This window comes from Phoca vitulina, unplaced genomic scaffold (assembly GCF_004348235.1).
Source record: "Phoca vitulina isolate PV1807 unplaced genomic scaffold, GSC_HSeal_1.0 scaffold24, whole genome shotgun sequence".
NCBI lineage: Eukaryota > Metazoa > Chordata > Mammalia > Carnivora > Phocidae > Phoca > Phoca vitulina.
Genome location: NW_022589727.1, coordinates 6,393,784 through 6,406,653, shown reverse-complemented (window position 1 = coordinate 6,406,653; position 12,870 = coordinate 6,393,784). Strand labels below are relative to the sequence as shown.

Below are 12,870 nucleotides of genomic sequence, written 5' to 3'. Positions count from 1 at the left end.
AAAAGATCAAAATTCAAACTTTGAAGTATGGTTTCTACTGAATGCATATATTTTTTTCCCATCGTTATAACATTGAAAAAATTGTAAGCCAAACCATCATAAGTCAGGGACTGTCTGTATATAATTTCTAAGCTGGAAGGAGAAGGTTAGTTTTGCCAAGCCCCTATTATAAGGAAGGCCAGCTGCTCCCGTAGACACCATCAGTCTGCCATTATCATCCAGTACACAGTAATAGCTCTAGGACCGTGGTCTGGATCCACCAATGCATCACCTTGGGCAAACTACTTCATTTCTGAGCTTTGGTTTTCTTTTTCCTCAAATGGGAAGGCTTAATTTGAAGTGTGAGACAGAACGTACCAGATGCATACTTCTCTACTCCTTTCTTCTACCATTTGCCCCCCCTTCAACTTCAGTTATCCATACTTATCTTTCATTGTTCTCATCATGCTTCATTTATTTCTAAAGGGTCTAGGAATGACATGTTGCTATTTTGAGGCCCTCCTTCCCCCATCCCTGACATGCATGTACATGCGCCTATGAGCATGAATACACAGACACACAGACACACACACTGGCTAGAGATGTGGAGATGGTACAGAGATGCCTTGGATTTTCTACCTCAAGCCTGCCTCTCAAATGGAGAGGAGCTAACCCCTCAGGAAGAAAGGTCTGAGGACACAGTGGGGAAGGCTTAGGCAGAGGGAACTGTGGGTGGAAGAGGGTCTAGAATCATCTAAATTAACCCCCTGCACAGCTTTTGATTTGAGAGCCCATTCCCCAGGCCCAGTACTGCTGTTCCCCAAACTTTCTTTTCTTCCATGGGGGATGGTGAACAGCATCATAGGGTGAGGGGTGGGATGAGGAATTTTTCACTGTCACTGAAATCAGCCTAAACCACTCCCCTCTGTACCAGAAAGACCTACACACAAAGGGCCAGTCAAACTCAGCTCTTCAGTGCTCCCCAATCACCACTGTGCTTCTTTTCCAGACTGCAATTATAAATTTGAACTGAATAGATGTATGATATGGAAATGCTTTAAAACATTATTAGGAACAGCTTTTGCATTAGTGGTAATAAATCCATACCTGCAGTCACTTCTCATTTCTGTCTAACTCTTTGATAACTTGAAAAATGTAAATTCTGTTCCAGTGTAAATTTGGATAAGTGGATTGGTGCCCTCCTTCCTTCACTGTTCTGCTCTTCTCCCTTCTCGTCCACTTGTCCCACTCCCCCAGGCCTGTCCACAGCACCATTCAGAATGGAGATGGGAGAGCTCAAACCTCCAAGCATTGACTCTGACCTCAAATCCACTGCATGATCTTGAAGGACTTAGGTACACTTGGTACCTTGGTACTTGGTAGTGAGAAGGCTGCTTCTCAGATGGCTCTCAACCATACCTCCTGGTATTCATGCCCTCTGCATGGGTTGGACCTAGTGACTTGCTTCTAATGATTAGAATACCATGAAAGTGATGGGAATGTCACTCTGAAGGTTAGATTATAAAAGGCTCTGATGTTCATCTTGCTGGCCCTCTTTCTCTTGCCTTCTTGGCTTGCTGGCTTTGATGAAGCGGGCTGCCATGGTGGAGAGACTCACATGGCAAGGACCCAAGGGCAACCTCTGGTTAACAGCCAGTGAGGAACTGAGATCCTCTGTCTGATGGCCTGTGAAGAACTGAATCCTGCCAGCACTGCTGTGTGAGCTTGGAAGCGGGTCCTGCTTCATGGGAACCTTGAGATGACCGTAGCTCCAGCTGCCATCTGGCCTGCAGCCTGTGAGAGAGCCTGAAGCCGCCCCAGCTAAGCCATGCCCAGGTTCCTGGTCCACAGAAAATGGAAAATAATAGAGATAATAGTAAAGAATAAATGTATGTTGTTTGAAGCCGCTAAGTTTTGGGGTAATTTGTTACACACCAGTAGATAACTAACATGCCTTTAATGTCACCGATCTGTAAAATGGAAACTTTCCCACCAGTCCTCCTAAGTATAGCAGGAAGAATAAGGCATTAAGACACATTCCAATAGTGAAACCTTATTCTGGTTGCATCAATAGTAGTCAACCATTGATTTATTCCAGAAATACCTACTGAGCACCGATTATGGTCAGATGCTACGCTGTGAACGTAGGCTACAGAAATGAATATGACATCTTCGTTTCCTTCGATGAGGTCATGGTCTTGTGAGGGAAGTGATATACAGATTGGAAACAGAGTGAAACACCGTATATTAAATGTTCTGAAATTTCCTCAAAATGATTTGGAAGCCCAGGTACCAAATACAACCTTATATAACAAAATTGCTCACCAAAGTAGGAAGAATTCTTGGAAATCTTCAGGGATTTCCTGTTCATCCTTTCCCACCGAGGGAACCACCCAGAAAAAAAATGAGTTTAAGTAGGACAGAAGGGTTAGAATTGGATAAGACCGTTGAGTACAATCCTAAAGCGTGTTCATGATGCACTCTGGTCCTAGGACATACTTTCAATAGGGACCCCCTTCAACGTCACCTATCCAGACACTTGGCTCTGGCCCCATCATGTACTCCATCTGCAGCAACCCCTGTCCTTAACACTATTCCTAATCCTTCCAGTGTTTTCTGTGGCTTCTCCCTCTCACCTGACCTTTAAGAGCCCCTGGAATCTGAACCACATATTCCAGCACCAGACTCTCTTTTGTTTCACAAATACTGTTTGTTCACTTATTCACTCCTTTTTTCAATAAAAGGGAAACAGAGGCTCTAGCCCCACCCAGAAGGGTAGAGCAAGTGCTGGGCTTCAGAAAGAGTGGGCTAAAAAGAGTATCTGTTGAAAGTGTGTTTGAGAAGTTCTTAGTCCCCAAGAGTCCCTCCAGTACCCAGCTTCACACCATGACAGGAGAACGGAAGTTTAGTCTTTGTATAAATTGAACCCCAGAGGCCCAAACTGCATCACTGGCCACAACAGAGGATGGGTGGTGGTGGTGCCTTAGGGAAAACAGTGACTGAATGAAGAACATGCATAGCCTACATCATAGCTTCGTTGCTTCCACATGGTGAGACTTGAATTGGTTATCTGCATCCCTGACCTCTTATATATCCAGCTTTAACTGCCTGCAGAACATCTCTGCTTGGAGATTCTAGCATTACTGCAATCACAACCATGCCAACCCACACAAGTTCCCTCAGCATCATTTGGTCCCCAGACATCCAAGCACAATGTGTACCGGGGCCTTTGCACTGGCTGTTCTCTCTGCCAGGAATGCTCTCTCCATGTATTGGCATGGCCTACTCACTCTTCCACTTTAAATTTTTGCTCAGATTTCACCTTCATAATGTGTCCCCCTTTGATCTTCCTTTTTTAAAATCCCTTCCCCCAACCTTGAATAGCCCTTGGTATATAATTATCTGTCAGTTACATGTTTTTAAAATGAGGTGGAGCGCTTGAACAGAAGCTGGAAACCCATGTATTTTTTTTGTGTGTGTGGTAATATATTTATATATTAATTATATACATATATATTTATATATCAATTATACATATAAATAAAGTTTGCCATTTTAACCATTTTTAAGTGTATAGTTCAGTGGCATTAAGTACATTCAGAATGTTGTCAACCATCACTGCTACATTTCTAGAACTTTTTCCATCATCTCAAACTGAAACTCTGGGTCCATTAAACAATAACTCCCTGAAGATATTTGCAAATAGCATATCTGATAAAGGACTAATATCTAAAATACATAAAGAATTCATACAACTCAATACCAAAAAAACCAATCCAATTAAAAAATGGGCAGAGGAACTGAATAGATATTTTTCAAAGAAGACATATAGATAGCCAACAGAAACATGAAAAGATGCTCAATATCACTAATCATCAGAGAAATGCAAATCAAAACCACAATGAAATATCATTTCACACTACTTAGAATGGCTAATATCAAAGATAAGAAATAACAAGTGTTGGTGAACATATGGAGAAAAAGGAACCTTTCTGCACTGTTAGCAGGAATGTAAATTGGTGCAGCTACAATGGAAAACAGTATGGAAGTCCCTCAAAAAATTAAAAATAGGAATACCATATATTTCCAGTAATTCTACTGCTGGGTATTTACCCAAAGAAAACAAAAACACTAATTCAAAAAGTTATATGTACCCCTATTTTTATTGCAGTATTATTTACAATGGCCAAGATATGAAAGCAACCTAGGTATCATCAATAGATGAATGGATAAAGAGGATGTGGTATATACATATAATGGAATATTACCCAGCCATAAAAAAGAATGAGATCTTGCCATTTGCAATGGATGGTCCTGGAGGGTATTCTGCTAAGTGAAATAAATCAGACAAAGAGAAATACCATATGATTTCACTTTCATATGAAATCTAAAAAAACAAATGAACAAACAAAAAATAACAACAGACTCATAAATAGAGAACAAACTGGTGTTTGCAGAAAGAAGGGGGTGAGAGGATGGGTGAAACAGGTGAAGGGGATTATGTCACGGGGATGAAAAGCATAGTATAAGGAATATACTCAACACTATTGTAGTAAATTTGTATGGTGATGGATGGTGACCACACTTATCGTGGTGAGCAATGCATAATGTATACAGTTGTCAAATACCATGTATATTTTATGTCAACTATACTTCAATTTAAAAAAAAGAGAAGAAACAGTAACTCCCTATTTCCCCCATCCCCTTAGCTCCTGGAAACCACCATTCTACTTTGTGTCTCTATGAATTTAACTATCTACCTCATGTAAGTGGAATCTTTAATATAGATTTGTCCTTTTGCATCTGGCTTATTTCACTTAGCATAATGTTGTAGCAGGTGTCAGAATTTCCTTCCTTTTTAGAGTTGAATGATATTCTATTGTACATATATCACATTTTGTTTATCCATTCATCTACTGATGGTGGAAACCTCTGTTTTTTTTCAGAGATCATGCCCAAAGGACTATAGTGTGGGATGGCAGGTGGGCCTGGTCACCCCTTATGTTCCTCTTGATGGGTAAGAGCCACCGAGTTGTTTCTCCTATGGATTTGTGGTGATTAATCACTAAGGGAGAGGCATTTCTGGACAATTAGAGGAAGCCCTCAAATTTGGGGTATGAAGTTACTTTTCTTTCTCTGGCACTACAGTGGAAGCTGGAGATAGAATTTAATGAAAGTTGTGAGGATGAGTTATTTACTTTATGGTTCATAAATAATGAACGAATGGACTCTATGTCTCCAAACATTATTTATATCAGTTCTTCATTGAATAGGTGACTTCAGGCTAAATGCTAAAACCAAAACAAAACCTGAAATTAAAAGCAACTATAGCTAAGAAAAACTGAGAAACCACCTTGCTAGAGATCCCAAGAGGGCTTACACTGGGTTTCTGGGGTGCAGTGCCCAAGCTGCTATGGGAGCTGGGCTAGCTAGGTGCTTTCTGGTGCCCCTCAGAGGGCACTCGCATTCACTCAGGTGTGGTACCCCTTCATCTTCTCTCATCCCACCTTGTTTTGTGTTCTGTTTTCACCTAATAATGTATCTGGGGATGATTGTAATTTTAAAGAAACATATATCAGTTTTTCTTCTGTGTTGACCTTGAAACCCCATGTATAGTTTATTCCTCTTGGATGTATTTGATGTAGTTCTGGGCACTGAGAGTGCTTCTTAAGACAATGAAGTGAGTCCTAAACACCCTCCTGCCTAGTTTCTTGGGGCCTTCCTCTTTCTCTCCATGAGCTACCAAGGCCTGATAGAGCATATAAGGGTAGCCACATACCTGCCTCCCAGGTAAGGCCTTTCCCCACTGCTCTCCCTCCCTGAAGGCAGGACAACCTGGGTGAGAGTCTGGTTCCCTGCTTTGCACCGATGTGTTGTGAGAAGAGCATCCTTTGACTGTTAATGGGCAAGATGTGGAAGAAAAGGAGAAAACTGATAAACTATTCCAGAGAGGGTGTTTGGAACTTGAGATTCAGGAGAACTGAATCTCTATGAGAACTTGGGGAGATCCTAAAAACACCCCCACAATCATGGAATTTGAAAGGGAGAAGGGGCCCCCAGTTAGACTCTAGATGTGCTCTCCCACGGAAACACGTTGGGTCTAGGGTCCTATTAGGACAGGATTGCACTCCAGTTACATGGGGTTTCAACAGGCTTCCGTGGGCTGCCTGGGACTCCAACCACCACGCACAACATGGTTTCTATGGGAAAATGCATTTTGAGTACCAGAAAACTGACATACACTCAAAGTTTTGGAACAGAGCCCGTTCTTAAGTTGGAGACTGCTTGAATACCACATTCACAGTTAAATTATATACATAGGCCTATTTTTAAGACATATGCCTATTTCAGCTTACGTAACAATGGGAATTGGAAGAAAGAATTGATAAAAGTAGAAAATCGTGTTCTTGGTGGGAAAGGGGGAAGATGTGAACATTCACTATGTAGAACACATTGAGTTCTGCATGAAAGGAGAGTAGAAAACACAGAGGGAATGCCTAAAATATTCTTTAGGTTTGTGTGGTTCACCCATGTGGGCTTTCTTTGAAGTAGCTCCATACACATACAGTTCTTAATTTTGAGACCAATGGTTGAATTCTATAGTAACAAAGAAGTTTGAATTAAATTAAGAGGTCAAGGTATGACTACAGCCTGCATTTTACAGGCTATGCCCAAGTCATGAAGGGCCATTAGTCTCCTGTCTCCCCTTGGTCTGTGGGCTTCCAGGATGGTGGATAATGAACTCTTCCAGTGCCAGACCTAGAGTCCCTTGTCCCAAATGGGCCTAACCTGCAGGAGGCAGTGATAACTTTGCACAGGACCATGCCTTGGTGTCCGTTTTCCAGAGCTGTCAGTAACTGAAGGTCAATACCCATATCTATTTGTCACCAACCCAGTGTTTAAAACTCTGGGTACTCTGGCTCTACAAATGAACTAACTTAAATTCACTTCATTTTACTTTACTTCAAATAATCGAGGGCGCCTGGGTGGCTCAGTTGGTTGAGCGACTGCCTTCGGCTCAGGTCATGATCCTGGAGTCCCAGGATCGAGTCCCACATCGGGCTCCCTGCTCAGCAGGGAGTCTGCTTCTCCCTCTGACCCTCCTCCCTCTCATGCTCTCTGTCTCTCATTCTCTCTCTCGCAAATAAATAAAATCTTTAAAAAAAAAAAAAATAATCGAACCCAGTAATTCATGAAGTTAAAGTAATTCATTTCAATTTAACTACTGTAAATCAACAAATCAGCTCAGGTGAGAACTGAATTCAATACCCCAAATATTGATTAAACGACTCTAGTTGGCTGGTACTATGTTCTTAACTCTGGAAAATCATGAAGATGGTTCAGTTGGCCTTTGGGTTGGGAGAGAGCTGTGGGATGAATATTCTCCTCTTCTCCAACTGTGTGTATTTTATTCATAGACTGCCCTTGTATTCTAGACAGAAATAACTAATATAAATGCTGTGAATTTAAGAAACAGTTTTAGTTCTGATTCATACCTCGAGTTTGGAACAGAGTAGTTGGTGTCTCATAACAAAAAAAAAAGAAATGGAGGAAAAGAGGGCAGGACTGGTATCAGAATTCTGGGGGAAAGCTGGCTCTTCTCCATGGCGTGCTCACTGTGTCACCCACACCCATTCCCTGTGCTCAGTGAGGAGGTGGCTTCCACACCCAAGGAGGAAAGATTCTTTCGTGTGTGTAGCTTCTCCTTGCCTGGCCTTTTCATTAGCACAGGCCTGTTTTCCAGGGGAGTAGCTACCCAAATCGAGAAGGATGGATCTGTGTGCTGATAGTAGGGGCAGTGAGGAAAGGAGGGAGTTAGGTATGGATGCTTTCTTGCATCCTGATCATCAAAGAGATGAAGGAACTCCAGCAGAATGGCAAGAACGCTGGGCTCTGGGTTAGGAGGCCTCTGTTCTGGTTCTTGTTCTGTTAAAAACCAGCTGGGTGATCTTGTGCGAATCACTTGCCTTTTGTGGCAAGCTGCTTGGCAGTGTGTCTTTTAACTCCATAATCGGAACCAGTGGTGGTAACTGTGGGAGGAGAGATAAGCTTGCCTGTATTCCTGGGTGTAGCTTCTGCTGGCTCCAGCAGTGGACAGCTGGAGCTGGTACAGCCATTAGCCTGTAGCTCTTCAGTTTCTGTATCAATCCCAACTCAGCAGGTTAGCTTTTAGGCACTTGGCCCCATAAGCCAGTTGAATCTGAAATTGATGGTGTGGCTGTGCCCCTGGATTTCATTGTTAAAGTTTTTTCTTAAATACCAGCAGGCCCATCTCTGCCCGTCAGAGCCATCATCATACTATGAATATGTGCCAGGCTCTGTATTAATCATTTGCCATTCATTGCCCTGTTTAGTCTTCAGAACTGTTCCATTGGGAGGTACTCTCCCTATTTTCCAAATGAAGAACAAGCTGGATTCCAGCTGATAGCCACCTGATTCTGAAACTCATTCTTTTAAGCCCTAATGATATAATCCTCAAGACGGGTTTCTGCTGCCATTTTCTACCTCGTCATCTAGTTCTTTGGATGGCATACAATGCTCTCTTGAAGCCCAGGCCACTTGGGCTTGCCTTTGACTCTCTGGCAACTTTTTTCCTAGACTCTGTGAGCCTGGATCCTGTTCCTTGAGTCCCAAGATAATGAGAGCCAGTTTTCTGGCTCTACATGAACCACACCTTCTTGCCAGGATGCTGCCCCCACCTGAATTTGATAGCACCTGCCATCTGGCTCATCCTGCTGACCCTCCCCATCCTCTGAACTGTAGTCCTAGGGATGTCAGGGCTCATTGGAGCTAAGAGTGACTTCATCACAGCTCTTTGGGGCTCTTCATCACTGATTTGAGGTTGGCCCTATAGGTCTCCAAGTGTTCTTGGCTCTCTTCTGGGCATCCTTGCCTTTGCCACCTGCCCACTGCTGAGAGCTCAGCACAGATCCACCAGAGTTTACTTGACTTATGACGTCTGGGGCCTGAGGAGAAGAATTTAGGGAAATGTGGTAATCCAGGCCCAGACTGGAAGGTGACCCCAGGGGTCAAGCCAGCAGTAGGCAGTAGTTGCACAACAGAGCTTCAAAAATACACCTTTTGTTTTATTCACACGTTACTTTCTACTCTCACTTACTTCTTTGCTTGTGGAGAGCTCTTGAGCACAGAGCCCCAGGGAAGAGAGGTCTTTTCACTGAGGCGGCCCAGTCTTGTTCTGCCTGTGTTCCCCTTAGGATTTGGTTGTTTTCCATCTTAATTATGCTCCTTACATCAGTGGCTGGTGGGCACACAACCTTTAAAGGAGTTTATCTTAAAAACCCACTCTCTCCTGAGAGAAACAGTTCTATTTGGAACTGTGAGACTTCCAGGGATTGTGTGTATATATGTATGTGTGTGTAGGCTAGAGTGGAGGTGGTGGTAGCTACTTTCTTGCTTACTGTTACTTTGGGTAAGTCAGAGCTGAGGTCTCTGGGGATACTTAGATGCCCCCTAGCCTTGAGTGTCATCAAGCACACAGGCTTCTGCTTGTGATACTGCTATTGAATCAACTGGGGACAGTAATGATAATTGTGAAGGGGAACCAGGGCTTGTGGGTTAAATGAGTGACAGCGCCATGAGTGTAGGTTACATTTGCCTAACTTAGTGACTAATTGTAACATATTTCTTTGGATTGAGATTTTTAAGACCTCTGACTGAATAGAGATATCATCCTGCAGAAGTAACCGCTTGTAATTATCAGTCATTCACATTTTAGTATAAATCGACACACAACTAAATTACCAAGTGCAAGGTCTTTCCATATCTAGGAGAACTGTTAGATAATCCATTCATTTACATTTTGATTTACTCACTTGGTACCTTTTTTTTTTTTTTTAAGCTCTGTGTATTCTGTCCTATACAGGGAGACCAAGCAAAGAAAAAGAGCTGGTCCCTTGAGGAAGTAGTTGGAGACCTGGAATCACTCAAGGAAATAATAGAGCATGACAAAGGTAAATTACAGTTAGGAGCTGGGCCAGGTGTTATAGACATAGCTGCACATTGATGTTGAATGAAGCACGTTTCAGTGGGGCTGAGATTAGCTCTGAGGAGGAGCTAAGATCTGCTCTGGAATTTTACTCTTGGAATTACGCAGATGAGGTTGATAGGATTAAAGTCAGGGTTAATAGTATAGAGTAAACATTGCAGAAGGAGAAAATGGGTAGACCATAGGAACTGCAGAAAGCAGAAGGCTTGCGTTACATGTAAGGAAACACCTGCTGATTCTGTGATGGTGCTGTTGAGAGAAATCCCTTGCTCTTCTTTCCCAGCCTAACTGCCTGATTCATTCTTTCTTTAGCAATGTCCATCTCTTATTTGAATTTTCTAGCTCTCCCCCATTCCCCCCACCTACTGGTGGACAGGTATGATGCTCTGCTTTCACATAATAGGTGCTTAATTAATGATTGAATCAATGAAAAAAAGAATCATAGATCATCTTGAGCATATCTGCTGAACTACTTTGATTCTTCTGTACTAAAGTTGGTTTATCCCAAATCTGAAACTGGAAAGGAAGGATGATCTAATAACAAATGCCACATTTCAACCCCTGGTCATGTTTCTATTCTCTGTCCATTTCTCATGAGCATTCACAGGGCCTCACTCAGAATCATTCAGACACAGCTCCTTTTGCCATTCATGTGCTTAGGTGCTGTGGAACAACCAGGCCAAGAAGATGCCACCCTTGCTCCTAAGGACTTAAAACTGGTTGTTAATTTTACATGAGGAGCAGTGAGGAATTTCCTTGGGAAAAAAGATCGACTCTATAATAAAATGTCATCCAAAATGCATACTCTGATTTCTTTACTAAATATCAATGCTGTGACCCCTCATTAGATTATATCTTTGAGAAGGTGAACCACCTGAGAAAGAGGATTAGATATTCCTGACCCATGTGATACTCTCTCTGGCTATGGGTCCCTTCACCCTGCTGAGGATGGGCTCCCCGATACAGCACAGGCACCAGGATCTCATGGAGGAATGCAGTGACTCAGTGTCCCATTAGATTCCATGGGCCCCAATTTGTCACCCATTCCTAAAACTTCTGGATGTGACTGTATGTGCAGTCCCACAGCTTCTACAATGCTAAAATGTGTTCATAATCTGTTATTCTCTCTTCTTGTTTCTCCCTAACCAGGAAGGCAGAATATTTAGATTTCTGTCAAACTCCCAAGAAGCTGACTTTCGAATCTGCACTATCGTTGTTCAGGTCTTTTCCTGCCTATTCAATGACCATGCCAGGGGGCTGGACTGGCTGTCGCCAGGTGCCTGAGAGGGGGAATGACTGCTTCCGGTATGCCATGCTGCTGACAACAACCGTGCCAGTCCTCCAGTCACTCTAGCTGGGTGATTATCAGGATGAGAAAGCAGATAGCACTGAACCTGTGACGGCTTTATAATTCAGTAAACACCAAGTGGAACAGATTCAGAAGCATTAAAGCTCGTGTTGGAGAAACAGTGGACAAAATCAGACCCAGCCCAGGAGGTGAGGTCACACTAGTGTTGGGCAGAAGATGCCCAGGTTGAGTGGGACAACTTCCAGGAACAGAACTGCATGGAATCCAAACTGGGAGAGTTAGGGGGAGAGGGCAGCTGGACGTAATTCTCACGGATGAAATCTTGACAGAGAGCCCTTCCCAGCCATGCTATGGGGCTGATAAAATGCAGGGACATTTTATGGAGTCCTATTTTGGGGGAAAGGTAGCTTTCTTCTGGGCTAGACCCCAGCTTCCCTTTCCTTAGAGCAGTGATTGAGCCAGGGTTAGCATGCAGGGCTTAGGGCCAGGACTGGGTGTGTTTCTTGTCCTGGGTTAGGCCCAATCCCTCCTTCTCACAGCAAACCCCATGCACCTGCTGCAGCCCTCACCTCTGCCTCTGCCTAGTCCTCTCTATATCCCCAACTCCTCCCCCCGACCCCAAAACTGGGGCAGCATCACAGGGGCTTAGGTTAATTGTTGGTTATTCTGTAGGTGACTCTGATTTCTTCATTATGCTAATATTTGTCCCCTTTTGTATTTTTTGAGATGGAGATCTGAGGGCTGTCCACAGTAGGGTCATTTGTTATGTTTGTTGATAGCTGGTTGGTATTTCTTCTTCTTCCCACACCAATTATACACCTCTCCCCAGCCCACTTATTTCTCTATACACTTGGGGGTGGGATGAGGCTAAATTTACCTTTTCTGTTCCATTAAAAGTCTGCCTAGCTGTTGATTTTCAAAGTTGCTTGTTTTTGACTGGCCTGAACTGACTCCAATGTATCAAAAATGCCAATAGTACCTTGACCCTCCTGGATATAGAATTGGTTTTATCTGTGTATCATGTTTGTAATTTCTGTTGGGTCATTTTTCTCTTAGTAACGTATTTGAAGACCTAGCCAGGCACTGGCTGGGAACATTGGGATGAGGAAGACCTAGTGCGAATAAGATCCAAAGCTGCCCATGGAGAGAATGAGAACAGAAGCCTGGAGGGACTGACTTACCCCATGGAAAGTTCCAGAAGGAGATTCAGGTTTGTGAGTAAAGTGCAGTGCCCCACTGGTACAATAATCACAGGATACATTTCAGTAATCTGGGCTGAAACAGCAATGGGGGTACTGGGACTGGTAACACTTAATGACTACAGATGGAAGTGTGTCTCAAGACACAGGAACAGCTGAGAGCTTGGGACCCCCCCCTTTGGTATCTAGAAGGGGAATTACAAGTTCCAAGAAGCACCCCATCTTAGGAGGGACTGGGCTGGCTTTCTTCCTTCCCTCCTCCTTTACTTCCTTCTTCAAATAACATGCAGTAACTCTGCTGGGCCCTGGGTCAATCTGGTGAACAAACAGACAAGACTTTTGGAACTCAGAGGGGAGCAGAGTAAAACTAACAAACA

General features: G+C 43.2%; 1 long non-coding RNA gene across 5 annotated transcripts in view; it reads left to right on the top strand.

The window, feature by feature from the left end:
* LOC116642810 overlaps positions 1-12,870 on the top strand; it is a 183,902-nt gene that overhangs the window by 70,781 nt on the left and 100,251 nt on the right. For 2 of the 5 annotated variants that reach the window (XR_004301385.1, XR_004301386.1), the window contains 4 exons: positions 4,926-4,996; positions 9,863-9,950; positions 11,135-11,482; positions 12,351-12,504. This is a non-coding gene — a long non-coding RNA (uncharacterized LOC116642810). Of the gene's footprint in view, positions 1-4,925; positions 4,997-9,838; positions 9,951-11,134; positions 11,483-12,350; positions 12,505-12,870 lie in introns of all 5 variants that reach the window. The other 3 variants (XR_004301388.1, XR_004301387.1, XR_004301389.1) reach the window with 3 other exon arrangements.